Below are 23,341 nucleotides of genomic sequence, written 5' to 3'. Positions count from 1 at the left end.
ACACACACCACTTCATACAAATGTTCACATAAACACCTTCCAGTTCTGTGTGTCTGCGCTGTGGTCACACTGATTTATATATCTACCTTCAGCAACACATATGGTGAGTAATGTAATAGCTCCAACAACATTACATAGAGTAATGTAATAGCTCCAACAACATTACATAGCTACATGTATTACTCTATCTATCCATGTCTATGGTTGTACGATAGCACATACCAGTATGTCATCATCACAGTCCTTAAAGGCTAAATCTGTTTCTGATTTCTGATCATTTTAATAGTTCATATTATATATATATATATATATATATATATATATATATATATATATATATATGGCAGGGTCTACAGGGTCTATATATATATATATATATATATATATATATATACTATTGATACTCAAAGAATTGAACTTATCAGTACCCAAAATGTAGAGCTTAATTTATTGTAATAAGTATTTGGAAACAAACAATGTGTTTGTTTCAAAACTTTTCATGTATTGTCAGTTGATGCATCCAGCCTCATCCCTCAGCTTACCAAACAAAGTGGCAGGGTCAGGCTGTTGAAATGTGTGCTTTTAACCAGAACAGTGCCTGGGCACATACTGAGGCTAGAAATACCACCGCGGAGTCAGGAGATACCTGATGACTGTGGCTGAATGACTACACAATGAGCTGACACAACCAGGCAGGACCAATGCCTCAACCATCCTCTAATGGCTTTAAAAAAATACCTGTATTAATCTACCTATTGATGGAAGGAATGACATTACTGTTGATATATTTGTCTGTATAGTACATAAGATAAGGCAACCATTACCCATTTAGTGTGCACATTAATTGGTTACCCGGTAAAATACCTTTTGATGGAAAATATGATATTTGTCTATGTTATTCTATTCTATGTTATTATATTCTATGTTCTATGTTATTCTATTCTATGTTCTATGTTATTCTATTCTATGGTCTATGTTATTCTATTCTATGTTCTATGTTATTCTATGTTATTCTGTCTATGTTATTCTATTCTATGTTCTATTCTATGTTCTATGTTATTCTATTCTATGTTCTATGTTATTCTATTCTATGTTCTATGTTATTCTATTCTATGTTCTATGTTATTCTATTCTATGTTCTATGTTATTCTATTCTATGTTCTATGTTATTCTATTCTATGTTCTATGTTATTCTATGTTATTCTATTCTATGTTCTATAGCAAAGCAGTGCGACACATACAACAACAGAGTTACACATGGAATAAACAAACATAGTCAATAATACAGTAGAAAAAAGTATATATACAGTGTGTGCAAATGAGGTAGGATAAGGGAGGTAAGGCAATAAATAGGCTGTGGTGGCGAAGTAAGTGAAATAGGGGACAGAGGGATTGAAAAGCTATTGTAGAAGGAAGAGGAGACTCTACTGGCTGTGTCGGATCAGCAGCAGCTGTTGGATATTCCTGTCTTCCTGTCTACGGTGGCGGGTTGAAGGTAAGACCACCAGAGATCTGGAGGTGACCCAGGGCTCCTCTCACTCTCAACCCAGGATCAGTGCACCTTCTCTGGATTTGATACTCACGATCACTGGGTGTCCTCAGCAGTTATTCCATCATAACTGGCATTTATGGGGTACATTAGCAGACTGTCATGTTCAAACTGAATGTAGGTTAATGCTGTGGTTTACAGCATTAGGGCTCCAGTTTGCTATTTCCTGCACACATAGACAGAATAACATAGAACATAGAATAGAATAGAATAGAATAGAATAACATAGACAGAATAACATAGAATAACATAGACAGAATAACATAGAATAACATAGAACATAGAATAGAATAGAATAACATAGACAGAATAACATAGACCATAGAATAGAATAACATAGAATAACATAGAACATAGAATAGAATAACATAGAACATAGAATAGAATAACATAGACAGAATAACATAGAATAACATAGAACATAGAATAGAATAACATAGAACATAGAATAGAATAACATAGAATAACATAGAACATAGAATAGAATAACAGACAGAATAACATAGAATAACATAGAACATAGAATAACATAGACAGAATAACATAGAATAACATAGAACATAGAATAGAATAACATAGAACATAGAATAGAATAACATAGACAGAATAACATAGAATAACATAGAACATAGAATAGAATAACATAGAACATAGAATAGAATAACATAGACAGAATAACATGGAATAACATAGAACATAGAATAGAATAACATAGACAGAATAACATAGAATAACATAGAACATAGAATAGAATAACATAGAATAACATAGAACATAGAATAGAATAACATAGAACATAGAATAGAATAACATAGAACATAGAATAGAATAACATAGAACATAGAATAGAATAACATAGAACATAGAATAGAATAACATAGAACATAGAATAGAATAACATAGAACATAGAATAGAACATAGAATAGAATAACATAGACAGAATAACATAGAATAACATAGAACATAGAATAGAATAACATAGACCATAGAATAGAATAACATAGAACATAGAATAGAATAACATAGAACATAGAATATAATAACATAGAATAGAATAACATAGACAAATATCATATTTTCCATCAAAAGGTATTTTACCGGGTAACCAATTAATGTGCACACTAAATGGGTAATGGTTGCCTTATCTTATGTACTATACAGACAAATATATCAACAGTAATGTCATTCCTTCCATCAATAGGTAGATTAATACAGGTATTTTTTTAAAGCCATTAGAGGATGGTTGAGGCATTGGTCCTGCCTGGTTGTGTCAGCTCATTGTGTAGTCATTCAGCCACAGTCATCAGGTATCTCCTGACTCCGCGGTGGTATTTCTAGCCTCAGTATGTGCCCAGGCACTGTTCTGGTTAAAAGCACACATTTCAACAGCCTGACCCTGCCACTTTGTTTGGTAAGCTGAGGGATGAGGCTGGATGCATCAACTGACAATACATGAAAAGTTTTGAAACAAACACATTGTTTGTTTCCAAATACTTATTACAATAAATTAAGCTCTACATTTTGGGTACTGATAAGTTCAATTCTTTGAGTATCAATAGTATATATATATATATATATATATATATATATATATAGACCCTGTAGACCCTGCCATATATATATATATATATATATATATATATATATATATATATATATATAATATGAACTATTAAAATGATCAGAAATCAGAAACAGATTTAGCCTTTAAGGACTGTGATGATGACATACTGGTATGTGCTATCGTACAACCATAGACATGGATAGATAGAGTAATACATGTAGCTATGTAATGTTGTTGGAGCTATTACATTACTCTATGTAATGTTGTTGGAGCTATTACATTACTCACCATATGTGTTGCTGAAGGTAGATATATAAATCAGTGTGACCACAGCGCAGACACACAGAACTGGAAGGTGTTTATGTGAACATTTGTATGAAGTGGTGTGTGTGTGTGTGTGTGTGTGTGTGTGTGTGACCGTGACCATGGCTGCTTGTATTGCCAAATATCTTATTCATAATAGCCGTAAGAACATTGTTACTGTCAGTGTGACAAGAATTATGCTGCTGTGTTATGATGTCAAATCAGTCCACATTAATTACACCCCCTGGCTCATAGAACGGTGTGTGTGTGTGTGTGTCTGTGCGTGTGTGTGTGCGTGTGTGTGTGTGTGTGTGCACGCTGATGAGGAAGACACAGAGAGGAGACAGACAGAAACAAAATGACATTTTATTAGGTTGTTGTGTGAAGGCAGTTTGTGTGTTTATGTGGGAGTATCAAAATTTCAAATAAAATCCCATTTTATTGGTCACAGATATGTGTTTAACAGATGTTATTGCGGGTGTAGAGAAATGCCTCTGTTTCTAGCTCCAACAGTGCAGTTAATTCTAACAAGCAATAATCTAACAATTTCACAACAATACACACATATCTAAAGTAAAGGAATGCAATTAAGAATAAATCAATATTTATGTGGGGGGGTGAGAGGATTTATGAGGTGAGGTCTGTTGTGTCTGAATGATGTAGCCTAGGGACATGGCTTTCGCGGTGTGTGTGTGTCAGTGTGAGTGTGGGTCTGTGTGGGTGTGTATGTGTGCAGCGTTAGTACTGGGGTTATGGCCTCATGCTGAGTGGCGATGATGACAGCTACAATGGGACACCGGTAGAGAAGAGAGACAGATTGCTGGATAGAGAGAGAGAAAGATTGATGGATAGAGAGAGAGAAAGATTGCTGGATAGAGAGAGAGAGAAAGATTGATGGCTAGAGAGAGGGACAGAGAGAAAGAAACAGAGTAAGTAACGCACACTTCCATCCAGACATCTCACTTCAGTCGAAGCCAATGATACCAGCTGAGAAACACCTCATGCTCATTGTGTGTGTTCTGCTGGTGTGAAAAGACTGTTCTTGAATTGTTTGGAGAGGAGTAGGAGGAGAGGAGGTGTGTTTGAAGTGTCAAACACGTCTCCAGAAACATGTGTAGTCAGACCAATCCAGGTGTGTGTGTGTCTATCCATCTATGTGGGGATTGTTCTCTCACCATCACACACCAGTGTGTGTTTCTATCTACCAGTGTGTTTCTATCTACCAGTGTGTTTCTATCTACCAGTGTGTGTTTCTATCTACCAGTGTGTTTCTATCTACCAGTGTGTGTTTCTATCTACCAGTGTGTTTCTATCTACCAGTGTGTTTCTATCTACCAGTGTGTTTCTATCTACCAGTGTGTTTCTATCTACCAGTGTGTTTCTATCTACCAGTGTGTGTTTCTATCTACCAGTGTGTTTCTATCTACCAGTGTGTGTTTCTATCTACCAGTGTGTTTCTATCTACCAGTGTGTTTCTATCTACCAGTGTGTTTCTATCTACCAGTGTGTTTCTATCTACCAGTGTGTTTCTATCTACCAGTGTGTTTCTATCTACCAGTGTGTTTCTATCTACCAGTGTGTTTCTATCTACCAGTGTGTTTCTATCTACCAGTGTGTGTTTCTATCTACCAGTGTGTGTTTCTATCTACCAGTGTGTGTTTCTATCTACCAGTGTGTGTTTCTATCTACCAGTGTGTTTCTATCTACCAGTGTGTTTCTATCTACCAGTGTGTTTCTATCTACCAGTGTGTTTCTATCTACCAGTGTGTACGTCCATTTATTTGGACCGTGGTGAAACTCAGATGGCCAGTTTGCTGGTGAACTAGTCTGATGAACTAGTCTGGTGAACTAGTCGGATGAACTAGTCTGATGAACTAATCTGATGAACTAGTCTGGTGAACTAGTCTGGTGAACTAATCTGGTGAACTAGTCGGATGAACTAGTCTGGTGAACTAGTTTGATGAACTAGTCTGATGAACTAGTCTGATGAACTAGTCTGGTGAACTAGTCGCATGAACTAGTCTGATGAACTAATCTGGTGAACTAGTCTGATGAACTAGTCTGATGAACTAGTCTGATGAACTAGTCTGGTGAACTAGTCTGGTGAACTAGTCTAATGAACTAGTCTGATGAACTAGTCTGATGAACTAGTCTGGTGAACTAGTCTGATGAGCTAGTCTGGTGAACTAATCTGATGAACTAGTCTGGTGAACTAGTCTGGTGAACTAGTCTGATGAACTAGTCTGGTGAACTAGTCTGGTGAACTAGTCTGATGAACTAGTCTGATGAACTAGTCTGGTGAACTAGTCTGATGAGCTAGTCTGGTGAACTAGTCTGGTGAACTAGTCTGATGATTCTGTCTCACTGTAGCAGGAACGTGCCTTTGACTAATGAACACACTGCATGCACAGTAAATTCATTCTAATGACCACACTGCGGGCACAGTAAATTCATTCTAATGAACACACTGCAGGCACAGTAAATTAATTCTAATGAACACACTGCAGACACAGTAAATTCATTCTAATGACCACACTGCGGGCACAGTAAATTCATTCTAATGACCACACTGCAGACACAGTAAATTAATTCTAATGAACACACTGCAGGCACAGTAAATTCATTCTAATGAACACACTGCAGACACAGTAAATTCATTCTAATGAACACACTGCAGACACAGTAAATTCATTCTAATGAACACACTGCAGGCACAGTAAATTCATTCTAATGACCACACTGCAGACACAGTAAATTAATTCTAATGACCACACTGCAGGCACAGTAAATTAATTCTAATGACCACACTGCAGACACAGTAAATTCATTCTAATGACCACACTGCAGGCACAGTAAATTAATTCTAATGACCACACTGCGGGCACAGTAAATTTATTCTAATGACCACACTGCAGGCACAGTAAATTAATTCTAATGAACACACTGCAGACACAGTAAATTCATTCTAATGAACACACTGCAGGCACAGTAAATTCATTCTAATGACCACACTGCAGACACAGTAAATTCATTCTAATGAACACACTGCAGGCACAGTAAATTCATTCTAATGAACACACTGCAGGCACAGTAAATTTCACATTCTTAAAATAAAGTGGTGAGCCTAACTGACTTAATACAGGGAATTTTTACTTATTAAGATTAAATGTATGGAATTGTGAAAAACTGAGTTTAAATGTATTTGGCTTAGCTGTATGTAAACTTCTGACTTCAACTGTAGGTATTCCTCTTGTCCAGATGGGATAGGGCGGTGTGGATCTATCGGGGCGTCAAGCAAATTGTGGGTCTAGGGTGACAGGTAAGGTAAAGGTGATATGATCATTGACTAGTCTCTCAAAGCACTTCATGATGACAAAAATGAGTGCTACGGGATGAAAGTCATTTAGTCATTTAGTCATTTAGTCATTTAGTCATTTAGTCATTTAGTCATTTGATTTATTGTGTACAGGAACAATGATGGACATCTTGAAGCATGTGGGGACAGTAGACTGGGTTAGGGAGAGATTTAATATGTCCGTAAACACTCCAGTCTGCGCATGCTCTGAGGACACTGCTAGGGATGTCTCCTGGGCCAGCTGCCTTGCGAGGGTTAACACGCTTTCAATGTCTGACTCACGTCAGCCACGGAGAAGGAGAGCCCACAGTCCTTGGTAGCGGGCCATGTCGGTGGCAATGTGATATCCACAAAGCGGGCGAAGATGGTGATTAGCTTGTCCAGAAGCAAGACGTCGGTGTCCTCGACGTGGCTGGTTTTCCCTTCGTAGTCCGTGATTGTCTGTAGACCCTGCCACATACGTCTCAAAGTCTGAGCCGATGACTTGCAACTCCACTTTGTCTCTATACTGACGTTTTGCCTGTTTGATTGACTTACGGAGGGAATAACTACACTGTTTGTATTCTTCCATATTCATATTCATATTCATACACATAGTGGTACGCACCCTCAGTTTTAGGCGAATGCTGCCATCTATCCACGGTTTCTGTTTATGGTAGGTTTTAATACTCACAGTGGGTACAACATCTACAATACACTTCCTGATAAACTGAACCCTGAGAACTAATGTCCTGACATCTGAAGCCTTGACAAAAGCTAGAGGGAAGGTTTCTCATCACATGGTTATAATTCAATGCAGCACCTTAGCTCTCCGTTGACTGCCACTGTGTACAATATCGAAATATGGTCTGCCACTATCAAATTGGTATTTTATTTCTTATTTCACCTTTATTTAACCAGGTAGGCTAGTTGAGAACAAGTTCGCGACCTGGCCAAGATAAAGCAAAGCAGTTTGACACATACAACAACACAGAGTTACACATAGAATAAACAAACATACAGTCAATAATACAGTAGAGAAATATATATACAGTGTGTGCAAATGAGGTAGGATAAAAGAGGTAAGGCAAAAAATAGGCCATGGTGGCGAAGTAATTACAATATAGCAATTAAACACTGGAATGGTAGAATGTACAGACGATGAATGTGCAAGTTGAGATACTGGGGTGCAAAGGAACAAGATAAATAAATATATACAGTATGGGGATGAGGTAGATTGGATGGGCTATTAACAGATGAGCTGTATGAGCTGTATGTAAACTTCTGACTTCAACTGTAGGTATTCCTCTTGTCCACACATAGAGCTTGCAGACTTGCAGGTCAGTCACTCTCTCTCTCTCTCGCTCTCACTCTCTCTTTTTTTCTCTCTCTGGCTCTCTCTCTCCCTCTATTTCTTTCTCAATTCAAAGGGCTTTATTGGCATGGGAAACATACAGTACAAGTAAAACATTTGGACACACCTACTCATTCAAGGGTTTTTATTTATTTTGATATTTTCTACATTGTAGAATAATAGTGAAGACATAACAACTATGAAATAACACATGAAATCATGTAGTAACCAAAAAAGTGTTAAACAAATCAAAATATATTTTATATTTGAGATTCTTCAAAGTAGCCACCATTTGCCTTGATGACAGCTTTGCACACTCTTGACATTCTCTCAAACAGCTTCATGAAGTAGTCACCTGGAATGCATTTCAATGAACAGGTGTGTCTTGTTAAAAGTTAATTTGTGGAAAGACCAAGAACAGCTCAAATAGGCAAAGAGAAACAACACTCAATCATTACTTTAAGACAAGAAGGTAAGTCAATACGGAACATTTCAAGAACTTTGAAGTGCAGTCGCAAAAGAGTTACCTCTGTTGCAGAGGATAAGTTCATTAGAGTTACCAGCCTCAGAAATTGCAGCCCAGATAAATGCTTCACAGAATTCAAGTAACAGACACATTTCAACATCAACTGTTCAGAGGAGACTGCATGAACTGCACGCTGATCCTCAACACTGGAGCTCCCCAGGGGTGTGTGCTTAGTCCCCTCCTGTACTCCCTGTTCACCCACGACTGCATGGCCAGGCACGACTCCAACACCATCATTAAGTTTGCAGACGACACAACAGTGGTAGGCCTGATCACCGACAATGACGAGACAGCCTATAGGGAGGAGGTCAGACCTGGCTGGGTGGTGACAGAATAACAACCTATCCCTCAACGTAACCAAGACTAAGGAGATGATTGTGGACTACAGGAAAAGGAGCACCGAGCACGCCTCCATCATCGACGGGGCTGTAGTGGAGCAGGTTGAGAGCTTCAAGTTCCTTGGTGTCCACATCACCAACAAACTAGAATGGCCCAAACACACCAAGACAGTTGTGAAAAGGACATGACAAAGCCTATTCCCCCTCAGGAAACTAAAAAGATTTGGAATGGGTCCTGAGATCCTACAGCTGCAACATCACTGCCTGGTACGGCAATTGCTCGGCCTCCGCCCGCAAGGCACTTCAGAGGGTAGTGCGTATGGCCCAGTACATCACTGGGACAAAGCTGCCTGCCATCCAGGACCTCTACACCAGGCGGTGTCAGAGGAACGCCCTAAAAATTGTCAAAGACCCAAGCCACCCTAGTCATAGACTTTTCTCTCACGGTAAGCGGTACCGGAAGGCCAAGTCTAGGACAAAAAGGCTTCTCAACAGTTGTTACCCCCAAGCCATAAGACTCCTGAACAGGTAATCAAATGGCTACCCGGACTATTTGCATTGTGTACCCCCCCAAGCCCTCTTTTACACTGCTGCTACTCTCTGTTTATCTCATATGCATAGTCACTTTAACTATACATTCATGTACATACTACCTAAATTGGCCCGACCAACCAGTGCTCCCGCACATTGGCTAACCGGGCTATCTGCATTGTGTCCCATCACCCGCCAACTCCTCTTTTTACGCTACTGCTACTCTCTGTTTATCATATGTGCATAGTCACTTTAACGATACCTACATGTACATACTACCTCAATCAGCCTGACTAACCGGTGTCTGTAAATAGCCTTGCTACTGTTATTTTCAAATATCTTTTTACAGTTGTTTTATTTCTTTACTTAGCTACACACACACACACACACACACGTTTTTTTTCGCACTATTGGTTAGAGCCTGTAAGTAAGCATCTCACTGTCTCAGCTGTTGTATTCGGCGCACGTGACAAATAAACTTTGATTTTGAATCAGGCTTTCAAGGTTGAATTTCTGCAAATAAACCACTACTAAAGGACACCAATATAAAGAAAAGAATTGCTTGGGCCAAGAAACACTAGCAATGGACATTAGAATGGTGGAAATCTGTCCTTTGGACTGATGAGTCTAAATTTGAGGTTTTTGGCTTCAACCACCATGTCTTGGTGAGACGCAGAGTAGGTGAACAGATGATCTCTGCATGTGTGGTTCCCACCATGAAGCATGGAAGAGGTGTGATGGTGTGGGGGTGCTTTGCTGGTGACGCCGTCTGTGATTTATTTAGAATTGAAGGCACACTTAACCAACATGGCTACCACAGCATTCTGCAGCATTAATGTCACGCTCGTCTGAAGAAGAGGACCAAAGCAGCGTGGTACGTGTTCATGATAATTTATTCAAACTGAACACTGACACAAAACAACAAAGTGGACCCAAACGAAACAGTTCTGTCTGGTGCAGACACAAAACAGAAAACAACTACCCACAAACCCAGGTGGGGAAAAGGCTGCCTAAGTATGATTCTCAATCAGAGACAATGATAGACAGCTGCCTCTGATTGAGAACCACACCCTGCCAAACACAAAGAAATAGAAAAGATAGAAATAAAGAAACTAGAATGCCCACCCTAGTCACACCCTAACCAAAAAAGAGAATAAAAGCCTCTCTATGACCAGGGCGTGACAGATACGCCATCCCATCTGGTTTGCTCTTAGTGGGATTATCATTTGTTTTTCAACAAGACAATAACCTAACACACCTCCAGGCTGTGTAAGGGCTATTTGACCAAGAAGGAGAGTGATGGAGTGCTGCATCAGATGACCTAGCCTCCACAATCACCCGACCTCAACCCAATTGAGATGGTTTGGGATGAGTTGGACCGCAGAGTGAAGGAAAAGCAGCCAACAAGTGCTCAGCATATGTGGTAACTCCTTCAAGACTGTTGGAAAAGCATTCCAGGTGAAGCTGGTTGAGGGAAAGTGTGCAAAGCTGTCATCAAGGCAAAGGGTGGCTACTTTGAAGAACCTAAAATCTAAAATATATGTAGATTTGTTTTATTTGGTTAGTACATGATTCCATATGTGTTCTTTCATAGTTTTTATGTCTTCACTATTATTTTACATTATAGAAAATATTAAAAATAAAGAAAAACCCTTGAATGAGTAGGTGTGTCCAAACGTTTGACCTGTACTGTATGTTTACACTGCCAAAGCAAGTGAAATAGATAATAAAAAACAGTGAAATAGACAATCCAAAATAAACAGTAAACATTACACTCATAGAAGTTCAAACGAATAGAAACATTTAAAATGTCATGTTATGTATATATACAGTGTAGTAACAATGTGCAAATAGTTAAAGTACAAAAGGAAAATAAATAAACATAAATATAGGTTTCATTTACAATGGTGTTTGTTCTTCACTGGTTTCCCTTTTCTTGTGGCAACAGGTCACAAATCTTACTGCTGTGATGGCACACTGTGGTATTTCACCCAGTAGATATGGAAGTTGATCAAAATTGTATTTGATTTCGAATTCTTTGTGGGTCTGTGTAATCTTAGAGAAATATGTGTGTGTCTCTCTCTCTTTCTTTCTCTCAATTCAATTAGATTCAAAGTGATTTTATTGACATGGCAAACATGGGTCTCCATTCAATCAAATGTACAGTGCCTTGCGAAAGTATTCGGCCCCCTTGAACTTTGCGACCTTTTGCCACATTTCAGGCTTCAAACATAAAGATATAAAAATGTAATTTTGCACGCCCAATTTTTCAGTTTTTGATTTGTTAAAAGAGTTTGAAATATCCAATAAATGTCGTTCCACTTCATGATTGTGTCCCACATGTTGTTGATTCTTCACAAAAAATACAATTTTATATCTTTATGTTTGAAGCCTGAAATGTGGCAAAAGGTCGCAAAGTTCAAGGGGGCCGAATACTTTCGCAAGGCACTGTATTTATTAAGCCCTTCTTACATCAGCTGATGTCACAAAGTGCTGTACAGAAACCCAGCCTAAAACCCCAAACAGCAAGCAATGCAGGTGTAGAAGCACGGTGGCTAAGAAAAACTCCCTAGAAAGGCCAGAACCCAGGAAGAAACCTAGAGAGGAACCAGGCTATGAGGAGTGGCCAGTCCTCTTCTGGCTGTGCAGGGTGGAGATTATAACAGAACATGGCCAAGATGTTCAAACATTCATAGATGACCAGCAGGGTCAAATAATAATAATCACAGTGGTTGTCGAGGGTGCAACAGGTCAGCACCTCATTAGTAAATGTCAGTTGGCTTTTCATAGCCGATCATTGAGAGTATCTCTACCGCTCCTGCTGTCTCTAGAGAGTTGAAAACAGCAGGTCTGGGACAGGTAGCACACCCGGTGAACAGGTCAAGGTTCCATAGCCACAGGCAGAACAGTTGAAACTGGAGCAGCAGCACGGCCAGGTGGACTGGGGACAGCAAGGCGTCATCAGGCCAGGTAGTCCTGAGGCATGGTCCTAGGGCTCAGGTCCTCCGAGACAGAGAAAGAAAGAAAGAAAATAGAGAGAAATTACCAAAGCAAGTGAAATAAACAATAAACAAAAGTGAGAAGACACAGAACAACATTTAAAAAAACGATTCGAATTTTAAAGTAAACACGTACTCAAAAAGGTTTCAAAAAGATAAAGACATTTCAAGTGTTATATTATCATCTATATTATCAGTAGACTGTTTTAGCAATGTGCAAATAGTTGTTGTATGAATAGTAGGGGAAGATAAATAAACAGATAATTATTGGTGGCATTTACAATGCTGTTTGTGCTTCACTGGTTACCCCTATTCTCATGGCAAAGGGCCACAAATCTTGCTGCTGTGATTGCACACTGCGGTATTTCACCTAACAGATATGGGAGTTTATCAATGTTTGACTTGTTTTCAAATTATTTGTGGGTCTATGTAATCTGAGGTAAATATTTATCTCTAATGTGGTCATACATTTGGCAGGAGATTAGGAAGTGCAGCTCAGTTTCCACCTCATTTTGTGGGCAATGGGCACATAGCCAGGTCTGCCTATTGCGGCCTCTCTCAATAGCAAGGCTATGCTTACTGAGTCATAGTAATGGATTTTCTTAATTTTGGGACAGCCACAGTGGTCAGGTAGTCTGTCACTGTGTACTCTCTTTTTAGGGCCAGATAGCATTCCAACATGCTCGTTTTTTGGTTGATTCTTTCCAGTGAGTCAAATAGTATATATCTTTTTTTGCTGTCTGTCTCTTTTTTTGCTGTCTGTCTGTCTGTCTGTCTGTCTGTCTGTCTGTCTGTCTGTCTGTTTGTCTGTCTGTCTGTCTGTCTGTCTGTCTGTCTGTCTGTCTGTCTGTCTGTCTGTCTGTCTGTCTGTCTGTCTGTCTGTCTGTCTGTCTGTCTGTCTGTCTCTGTCTCTGTCTCTGTCTCTGTCTCTGTCTCTGTCTCTGTCTCTGTCTCTGTCTCTCTCAATTCAATTCAATTTAAATTCAAGGAGCTTTATTGGCATAGGAAACATGTGTTAACATTTCCAAAGCAAGTGAGGTAGATAATATACAAAAGTGAAATAAACAATAAAAATGAACAGTAAACATTACACATACAGAAATTTCAAAACAGTAAAGACATTACTATATATATATACAGTGTTGTAACAATGTACAAATGGTTAAAGAACACAAGGGAAAATAAATAAGCATAAATATGGGTTGTATTTACAATGGTGTTTGTTTTTCACTGGTTGCCCTTTTCTTGTGGCAACAGGTCACAAATCTTGCTGCTGTGATGGAACACTGGAATTTCCCCCAGTAGATATAGAAGTTAATCAAAATTGGATTTGTTTTCAAATTCTTTGTGGATCTGTGTAATCTGAGGGAAATATGTATCTCTAATATGGTCATACGTTGGACAGGAGGTTAGGAAGTGCAGCTCAGTTTCCACCTCATTTTGTGGGCAGTGTCTCTCTCTGTCTCTCTCTCATCAATTGTAAACCTCACATTATCTTAGCTTGGCTCACATGGCTGCCTATCATTGGCTGAAAACCAGCCTCAAATCCACACTGTTTGTCTTATCTCTACCAGGGGGATATATTTAGAGAGGGGCTTAACTTTGAAGGGTCTGTCAGTGTGTGTGTGTGTATGTGTGCCTCCCTAAAGGATCTGCCCTTTAGTTTATTCAAAGCTGGTGAAACAATGGAGGAAGGGATTGAACAGAAAGCGATGACGTAAATTTGGCATGGTGTGGGGAGGGGGAGGGAGAGGAATAACTGTCCTCCGCTGCAGTTATGTGTCTGTCAAGCAGGAGTTACCTATGGGGACAGACAGATCCCCATAACAACTGTGGACTGCTTCCAACACACAGATAAAGATGAGAGGATCCCTCAGAAGATATTATTCCCCAGCCACACTAGAATAGCAGCAATTCACATACACACACACACACACACATGTACACAGTACATGTATGCGTGTCTCTATTCTCCAGCCAAAGACCAAAAAGAGAAGTTGGCATCATGCATGGATATTTATGCACCTCATCACAACTCACCGACAGCAACGACAAAACACCATCGGTCGTTCCACCAATTTGGTGCCTTTTGAGAAGTCTACCTTGGTTTGACCTTAACCCGTAAATGTTAATTATTCACTAATCACAATAAATAAATCATAATCTTCAGAATTTACTTTGCCAAAGCAACAAAATAACTTTACAATGATGGTGAACCTTGGAAACATTTGGGGATTGGGTTAAAATGTGGGTTAAAATCTTCTTATAGAAGTGACACAGGGTTGATGGAGGGACATGTCAAAATGCAGATTTTTTAAAAACTTTATCAAGCCTTTATTCATATAAAATACATTTAATTATCCATGTGGTTTAAATTAAGGAACACTTCATTTAATATAAAAGGCTTTTAATTTTAAATATTGGTGCACAATTTCTACTTAAAATATTTAAAAAATATCCACTTTTGTGGAAAGACCCACCTATTGTGTAGTTAAACTTGGTGGGAATGAAAATGTGGTATGTGAAATCTTACAGAATCCCTGTCTGCCTCAGTTTAGCAAAGACACTCCTCGCCTGCAGACTCCAGGGGTCTGCAGGCGAATCCACTACGAACTAATCTCTCCCTTTCTTTCTCATTGCCTTTAAAACCCTCTAGACTCTAAGCCCTGTCTAAGACAGGGGAGGGGGCAGGGGGGGGGGGGGGAGGGGGCAGGGCAGATCACACCAAGGATCATTTAACTATTTGATTTTTAAAAATATATGAAAACAATGATGGGATGAAACATTGAATTTGGCATTACATGGAACAACAGACAATCCAACAGAGAATCTAAAGGACGTTCTGAAGTGTCCTATATCTGAGAGATATAAGAATGATCAGGAAACTTAATTTGGTTATTTTTTATTTATCCCTTATTTAGGAACTAAACTATCTCCATATATACTTCCATTCATTTTTTTAAAACAGGCGAACGCCATCGTGTTGGTGAGAGTCTCATCTTTTAACAGAGTAATTCATCATAATTCTAGGCCAAACCCTCTCCCCCCTCCGTCTCCCTCTACCTCTCCCCTCCTCTCTCTCCCCTCTCTCCCCCCTCATCTTTTAACAGAGTGATCATAATTGTAGGCCAAACCGTTCGGATGCTACAGACATGTAAGAAGATGAATGTTTGGGATGTCTCATGGTCTGACAAACACGATCTAGCTTTGCCACCTTTCAAATCCAATCCAAATGTATTCGTCACACAGCTCCGACAGTGCAGTAATATCTAACAAGTAATATCTAACAATTACACAACATATACCCAAATACACACAAATCTAGTAAAGGAATGGAATTATGAATTTCAAATATATGGACGAGCAATGTCATAGTGGCCTAGACTAAGATACAGTAGAATGTTATAGGATACAGTATACACATATGAGATGGGTAATGCAAGATACGTATGTAGACATTATTAAAGTGGCTAGTGTTCCATTTATTGTTCTTGTGATGGCTATTTAAGTCTGATGGCCTTGAGATAGAAGCTGTTTTCAGTCTCTCGGTCCCAGCTTTGATGCACCTGTACTGACCTCGACTTCTGAATGATAGCAGTTTGAACAGGCAGTGGCTCGGGTGGTTGATGTCCTTGATGATCTTTTTGGCCTTCCTGTGACATGGGGTGCTGTAGGTGTCCTGGAGGGCAGGTACTTTGCCCCCGGTGATGTGTTGGGCAGACCACACCACCCTCTGGAGAGCCCTGCGGTTACGGGCGGTGCAGTTGCCGTACCAAACGGTGATACACGCCGACAGGATTCTCTCGATTGTGTATCTGTAAAAGTTTGTGAGGGTTTTAGGTGACAAGCCAAATGTCTTCAGCCGTTGCGCCTTTTTCACCACACTTTTTCACCACACTGTCGGTGTGGGCTCCTGAGTGGCGCAGCGGTCTAAGGCACTGTATCTCAGTGCTAGAGGTGTCACTACAGAAACCCTGGTTTGAATCCAGGCTGGTAGAGGAAGATGTGGAAGGGCATTATCAGATGCGGTGTATACGCAGCTCTAGCTTAAACATTTCCCGTGGGTGCGTGGAAATTGTAGGCTAAGGGTTTTATTAATAAGATCCTCAGCTATTGGAGATTTTACTAAGCTAACATATGGCATTGTTTTAGGATGGTCATACCATGGATCATTTAGCTGTTTGATTTAGAATTTTAGGACCGCTGTAGGTATCCCCCCAAAATATTTTTAAATTGTTTGATAAAATATTGAATTAGGCCTTCTACTTTAACCCATTGAAATGCATTGAATAACATATTCATAAATGGCAAAACAGACAGTAAAAATAAATCATATGGAATAAGGTTTTGAGGTGTGTGTCCTATACAGAATACTTGGAAAGTGTTCAGACCCCTTGACTTTTTCCACATTTTGTTAAGTTACAGCCTTATTCTAGAATGTATTGAATGGTTTAATTTCCTCACCAATCTACACACAGTACCCCATTATGACAAAGCAAAAATGTATTTAAAATAAAAAACTGAAATATCACATTTACATAAGTATTCAGACCCTTTACTCAGTACTTTGTTGAAGCACATTTTCCTCATCAATCTACACACAATATCCCATAATGACAAAGTGAAACAGGTTTTTAGAAATGTTTGCAAATGTATTAAAAACAAAAAACAGAAATACCTTGCTTACATAAATATTCAAACCCTTTGCTTTGAGACTCGAAATTGAGCTCAGGTGCACCCTGTTTCCATTGATCATACTTGAGATGTTTCTACATCTTGACTGGAGTCCACCTGTGGTAAATTCAATTGATTGGACATAATTTGGAAAGGCACACACCTGTCCGACAGTTGACAGTGCATGTCAGAGCAAAAACCAAGCAATGAGGTCGAAGGAATCGTCTGTAGAGCTCCAAGACAGGATTGTGTCGAGGAACAAATCTGGGGAAGAGTACCAAAACATTTCTGCAGCATTGAAGGTCACCAAGAAACACAGTGACCTCCATCATTCTTAAATGGAAGAAGTTTGGAACCACCAAGACTCTTCTTAGAGCTGGCCACTTGGCCAAACTAAGAAATCGGGTCAGGGAGGTGACCAAGAACCCGATGGTCACTCTGACAGAGCTCCAGAGTTCCCCTGTGGAGATGGGAGAACCTTCCAGAAGGACAACCATCTCTGCGGCACTCCACCAATCAGGCTATAGTAGTGGCCAGATGAAAGCCAATCCTCATTAAAAGGCACATGACAGCCCGCTTGGAGTTTGCCAAAAGTCACCTAAAGGACTCTCAGACCATGAAAAACAAGATTCTCTGGTCTGATGACACCAAGATTGAACTCTTTGGCCTGAATGCCAAACATCACATCTGGAGGAAACCAGGCACCATCCCTACGGTGAAGCACGGTGGTGGCTGCATCATGCTGTGGTGGCTGCATCATGCTGTGGTGGCTGCATCATGCTGTGGTGGCTGCATCATGCTGTGGTGGCTGCATCATGCTGTGGTGGCTGCATCATGCTGTGGTGGCTGCATCATGCTGTGGTGGCTGCATCATGCGGTGGTGGCTGCATCATGCGGTGGTGGCTGCATCATGCGGTGGTGGCTGCATCATGCTGTGGTGGCTGCATCATGCTGTGGTGGCTGCATCATGCGGTGGTGGCTGCATCATGCTGTGGTGGCTGCATCATGCTGTGGTGGCTGCATCATGCTGTGGTGGCTGCATCATGCTGTGGTGGCTGCATCATGCTGTGGTGGCTGCATCATGCGGTGGTGGCTGCATCATGCTGTGGTGGCTGCATCATGCTGTGGTGGCTGCATCATGCTGTGGTGGCTGCATCATGCGGTGGTGGCTGCATCATGCTGTGGTGGCTGCATCATGCTGTGGTGGCTGCATCATGCGGTGGTGGCTGCATCATGCTGTGGTGGCTGCATCATGCTGTGGTGGCTGCATCATGCTGTGGTGGCTGCATCATGCTGTGGTGGCTGCATCATGCTGTGGTGGCTGCATCATGCTGTGGTGGCTGCATCACGCTGTGGTGGCTGCATCATGCGGTGGTGGCTGCATCACGCTGTGGTGGCTGCATCATGCGGTGGTGGCTGCATCATGCGGTGGTGGCTGCATCATGCGGTGGTGGCTGCATCATGCGGTGGTGGCTGCATCATGCTGTGGGGATGTTTTTCAGCAGCAGCGATTGGGAGACTTTTTAAGTGTATTTTTTATTTTACCTTTATTTAACTAGGAAAGTCAGTTAAGAACAAATTCTTATTTCCAACGCTCTAACCACTAGGCTACCTGCCGCGCTTAGTCAAGATTGAGGGAAAGATGAATGTAGAAAAATAGATTCTTGTTGAAAACCTGCTCCAGAGTGCTCAGGACCTCAGACTGGGGCAAAGGTTTACCTTCCAACATGACAATAACCCTAAGCACACAGCCAAGACAATGCAGGAATGACTTCGGGACAAGTCTCTGAATGTCTTTGAGTGGCTCAGCCAGAGCCTGGACTTGAACCCGATCGAACATCTCTGGAGAGACCTGAACATAGCTGTTCAGTGACACTCCCCATCCAAGCTGACAGAGCTTGAAAGGATCTGCAGAGAGGAATGGGAGAAACTCCCCTAATACAGGTGTGCCAAGCTTGTAGCGTCATATCCAAGAAGACTCAAGGCTGTAATCACTGCCAAAGGTGCTTCAACAAAGTTCAGAGTAAAGTGTCTGAATAGTTATGTAAATGTTTTTTAATTTGATTTTTTAAATAAATGTTTGCTTTGTCATTATGGGTTATTGTGTGTGGATTGATAAGGATTTTTTGTAACGTAACAAAATGTGGGAAAAGTCAAGGGGTCTGAACACTTTCCGAATGCACTGTATCCAGAGATATGAAGGACATGTATCAGTTTTCTGGACACAGATTTTACAAATTTTTTTGTTGCCACAAAACTACCTCCATACTTTCATTAATTTTTTTAACCGGTACCAGGTTACCTTCAGACAGTCCCATGACACTTGTGGGGAATGTTGAGCAAAACGGAGAACACAATCGTATTGGTGAGAGTCTGACAAACTGTACTGTAACTCGGCCACCTTCCACCGCAGATTCGGAAGGCTGACATAGGCAGATGTGCAGCAGAGACAGTATTTTTAGTTTAAACTGACGGATTTGATGGGGATATTTTTATTATGCTACTTAGATTGACGTACAGGTGCATCAATACACTCTTAAGGGTTGCCTTAATAAGCTCCTCATTCCCCCCAAAAGTCCCAAAGCCAAAAATAAAGATATGTTTCTGGTGGTTAAGCACTGACTATCCAAAACATTAAGAACATTATGATCCCTTCTTGATGTCACTTATTAATTCCACTTCAATCAGATCAGATCAGATTCAATCAGTGTAGATAAAGAGGAAGAGACAGGTTAAACAAGGATTTTTTAGCCTTGAGACAATTTAGAAATGGATTGTGTATGTGTGCCATTCAGAGGGTGAATGGGCGAGATAAAACATTGAATTGCCTTTGAACGGGGTATGGTAGTAGGTGCCAGGTTTGTGTCAAGAACTGAAACACTGCTGGGGTTTTTTATGCTCCCGTGTGTGTCAAGAATGGTCCACCACCCAAAGGGGACATCCAGCCAACATGAAACAACTGTCGGAAGCATTGGAGTCAATCTGGGCCAGCATCCCTATGGAAGGCTTTGGACACCTAATAGAGCTCATGCCCCGATGAATTGAGGCTGTTCTGCGGGCAAAAGGGGTTAGGGAAAGGTGTTCATAATGTTTAGTATACTCAGTGTATTTATTAAAGGGAAACAACACAACTTAACACTATTTGGGATGTTTTTCCTCTCCCCCTACATCATTCTGAGTGATGAGAGGAGGATTCAGACATAATTATTTATATAATGTATATAATATGTCATTTTTTACATCAGTCTAACTGAATATGGATGTGTTGGTTGAATGTTTCAGGCAGGTTCCAGAATGTTCTTTAGCTGGTGTGTTGGGGAATTCTCACATCATACATATTTAAACACATTTAAAATATCCAAGATGGCGTAGCAGTCAGGCTTTCTTTGTCTTTGTCTTGTCTCGTCGTGTATATCTTTTTCTTCGCGTTCTTTTTAATATTTTTCCTAAACTTCAACTTCAAAATACTCTGCTGCAACCCGCCTCACCCAATGCGGTGTGGATCTGTTTATTTTTTACTAAAGTATTTCTATTTACCTCCATACTGGAATACCTCAACTGAAGCTAGCTAGCTACCAGCTATCAGTCAGCTAACCACTGCTAGCGGTCATCAGCTAACCTTTAGCTCGGAAAGCTCTCGCCAGTTCGTACAACGCGCTTCAAACCAGAGCATACCGGACCTGTTTTTCTCTCCACATCCCCAAATTCCTACCACAAACTCTGAACATTTTCATCTGGATCATCACAGCTAGCTAACCACAACCCGGGTCGACTACTCCTGGCTAACGTTTCCGTCCCAGAGCTAGCACCAACTAGCCTGGGGCTAGCCCATGCTAGACCCATCTCCTGGCTCACTCCTGGGCTACAATATCCGGAACCCTTCTACTGCCGGTACAGGGCATGGAACCCCACCGATCCCATTCTGCTAACCTGCTAGCTACCTAGAGCTACTTGGAACCCTACTAACTCCACGACTGGTCTATCAACGTCACCGCACAAAGAGGCAAAAACAGACTTACCCCCATCGCGAAGTCCCCCAAAGGCTAACTTGCTAGCCCTGGTCTACTAACTGCAAGCTTGCCTGCCCCGGTCTGCTAACTGCTAGACCCTGCTAACTGCTTGCTTGCTAACCCGGTCTGCTAACTGCTAGCTTGTTTAGCCCCGGCCTACTAACTGTTAGCGTGTTAGCATCGGCCTGCTAACTGTCTGAATCGCCGTGTCCCCAGTCAGCCCAACCACTCACTGGACCCATATGTTCACTTGGCCACGCATGCCTCTCTCTAATATCAATATGCCTCATCCATTACTGTCCTGGTTAGTGACTACTGTCCTATTTCACTGTAGAGCCTCTAGCCCTGCTCAATATGCCTTAACCAACCATGTTGTCCCACCTCCTACATATGCGATGACATCACCTTGTGTAAACGTCTCTAGAGACCAGATCTCTCTCAACATTACTCAATGCCTAGATTTACCTCCAATGTACTCACATCCTACCTTACCTTTGTCTGTACACTATGCCTTGAAACAATGCTATCGTGCCCAGAAACATGCTCCTTTTACTCTCTGTTCCGAACGTGCTAGACGGCCAGTTCTTATAGCATTTAGCCTTACCGTTATCCTTCTTCTTCTACATCACTATCTATAACATTTTCCGCCAAGATAGAACTGCCAAAGGGGGCGGTGTTGAAATCTACTGGAAATATAGCCTGCAGAGTTCTGTATTACTATACAGGTTTGTACCCAAACAATTCGAGCTTCTACTTCTAAAAATGGACCTTTCCAGAAACAAGTCTCTCACTGTTGCCGCTTGCTATAGACCTCCTTCTTCCCCCAGCTGTGCCCTCGATACCATATGTGAATTGATTGCCCCGCATCTATCTTCTGAGCTCGTGCTACTAGGTGACCTAAACTGGGACATGCTTAACACCCCGGCCATCCTACAATCCAAGCTTGATGCCCTCAATCTCACACAAATGATCAATAACCTTACCAGGTACAACTCCAAATCTGTAAGACGGGCACCCTCATAGATGTCAGTCTAACTAACTCGCCCTCCATATACACCTCTGCTGTTTTCAACCAAGAGCTCAGCAATCACTGCCTCATTGCCTGCATCCGTAATGGGTCTGCGACCAAACGACCACCCACCATCACTGTCAAACACTCCCTAAAACACTTCTGTGAGCAGGCCTTTCTAATCGACCTGGCCGGGGTATCCTGGAATGACATTGACATCATCCCGTCAGTAGAGGATGCCTGGCTATTCTTTAAAAGTGCCTTCCTCACCATCTTAAATAAGCATGCTCCATGCAAAAAATTGTCTGTCTGCCCTTGATCAGCACAAAAACATCCTGTGGCGTTCTGCATTAGCATCGAACAGCCCCCGTGATATGCAACTTTTCAGGGAAGTTAGGAACAAATATACACAGGCAGTTAGGAAAGCTAAGGCTAGCTTTTTCAAAAAGAAATTTGCATCCTGTAGAACTAACTCAAAATAGTTCTGGGACACTGTAAATTCCATGGAGAATAAGAGCACCTCCTCCCAGCTGCCCACTGCTCTGAGGCTAGGAAACACTGTCAATTTCAAAAAGCATTTATCTTTGGCTGGCCATGCTTTCCACCTGGCTACCCCTATCCCTGTTAACTGCCCGGCACCCTCCACAGCAACCCGCCAAAGCCCCCACCAATTCTACTTCACCCAAATCCAGATAGCTGATGTTCTGAAAGAGCTGCAAAATCTTGACCCCTACAAATCAGCCGGGCTAGACAATCTGGACCCTTTCTTTCTAAAATTATCTGCCGAAATTGTTGCCACCCCTATTACTAGCCCGTTCAACCTCTATTTTGTATCGTCTAAGATTCCCCAAAGATTGGAAAGTGGTCATCCCCCTCTTCAAGGTGGATAGAAAACAAGGTGGATAGAAACTCTAGCCCCAAACTGCTACAGACCTATGTCTATCCTACCCGGTCTTTCAAAAGTCTTCGAAAGCTAAGTTAAAACCTGTTGGGTCTTGGGGGGCACAAGGAGTTCCCTAAAGGGAACACGCCCCCCCATTCAGCTGAAAGAAATATTATTTAGAAATATTGAACTTTCACACATGAACAAGTCCAATACAGCAAATGAAAGATACAATTTTTGTTAATCTACCCATCCTGTCCGATTTT

At 41.1% G+C, this 23,341-nt stretch overlaps 1 protein-coding gene across 1 annotated transcript in view; it reads left to right on the top strand.

Moving 5' to 3' along the window:
• Positions 1-1,372: 1,372 nt before the first annotated feature.
• Positions 1,373-23,341, top strand: part of LOC110520585 (norrin) — a 58,556-nt gene continuing 36,587 nt past the window's right edge. Inside the window, exon 1 of the mRNA XM_021597976.2 lies at positions 1,373-1,495. The gene's annotated coding sequence lies outside the window, so the exon portion shown is untranslated. The remainder of the gene's footprint in view (positions 1,496-23,341) is intronic.

The sequence above is a fragment of the Oncorhynchus mykiss genome, chromosome 3 (assembly GCF_013265735.2).
Source record: "Oncorhynchus mykiss isolate Arlee chromosome 3, USDA_OmykA_1.1, whole genome shotgun sequence".
Classification (NCBI taxonomy): Eukaryota; Metazoa; Chordata; class Actinopteri; order Salmoniformes; family Salmonidae; genus Oncorhynchus; species Oncorhynchus mykiss.
The sequence above is the reverse complement of the archived record's forward strand: the minus strand, read 5'-3'. Positions and strand labels throughout refer to the sequence as shown.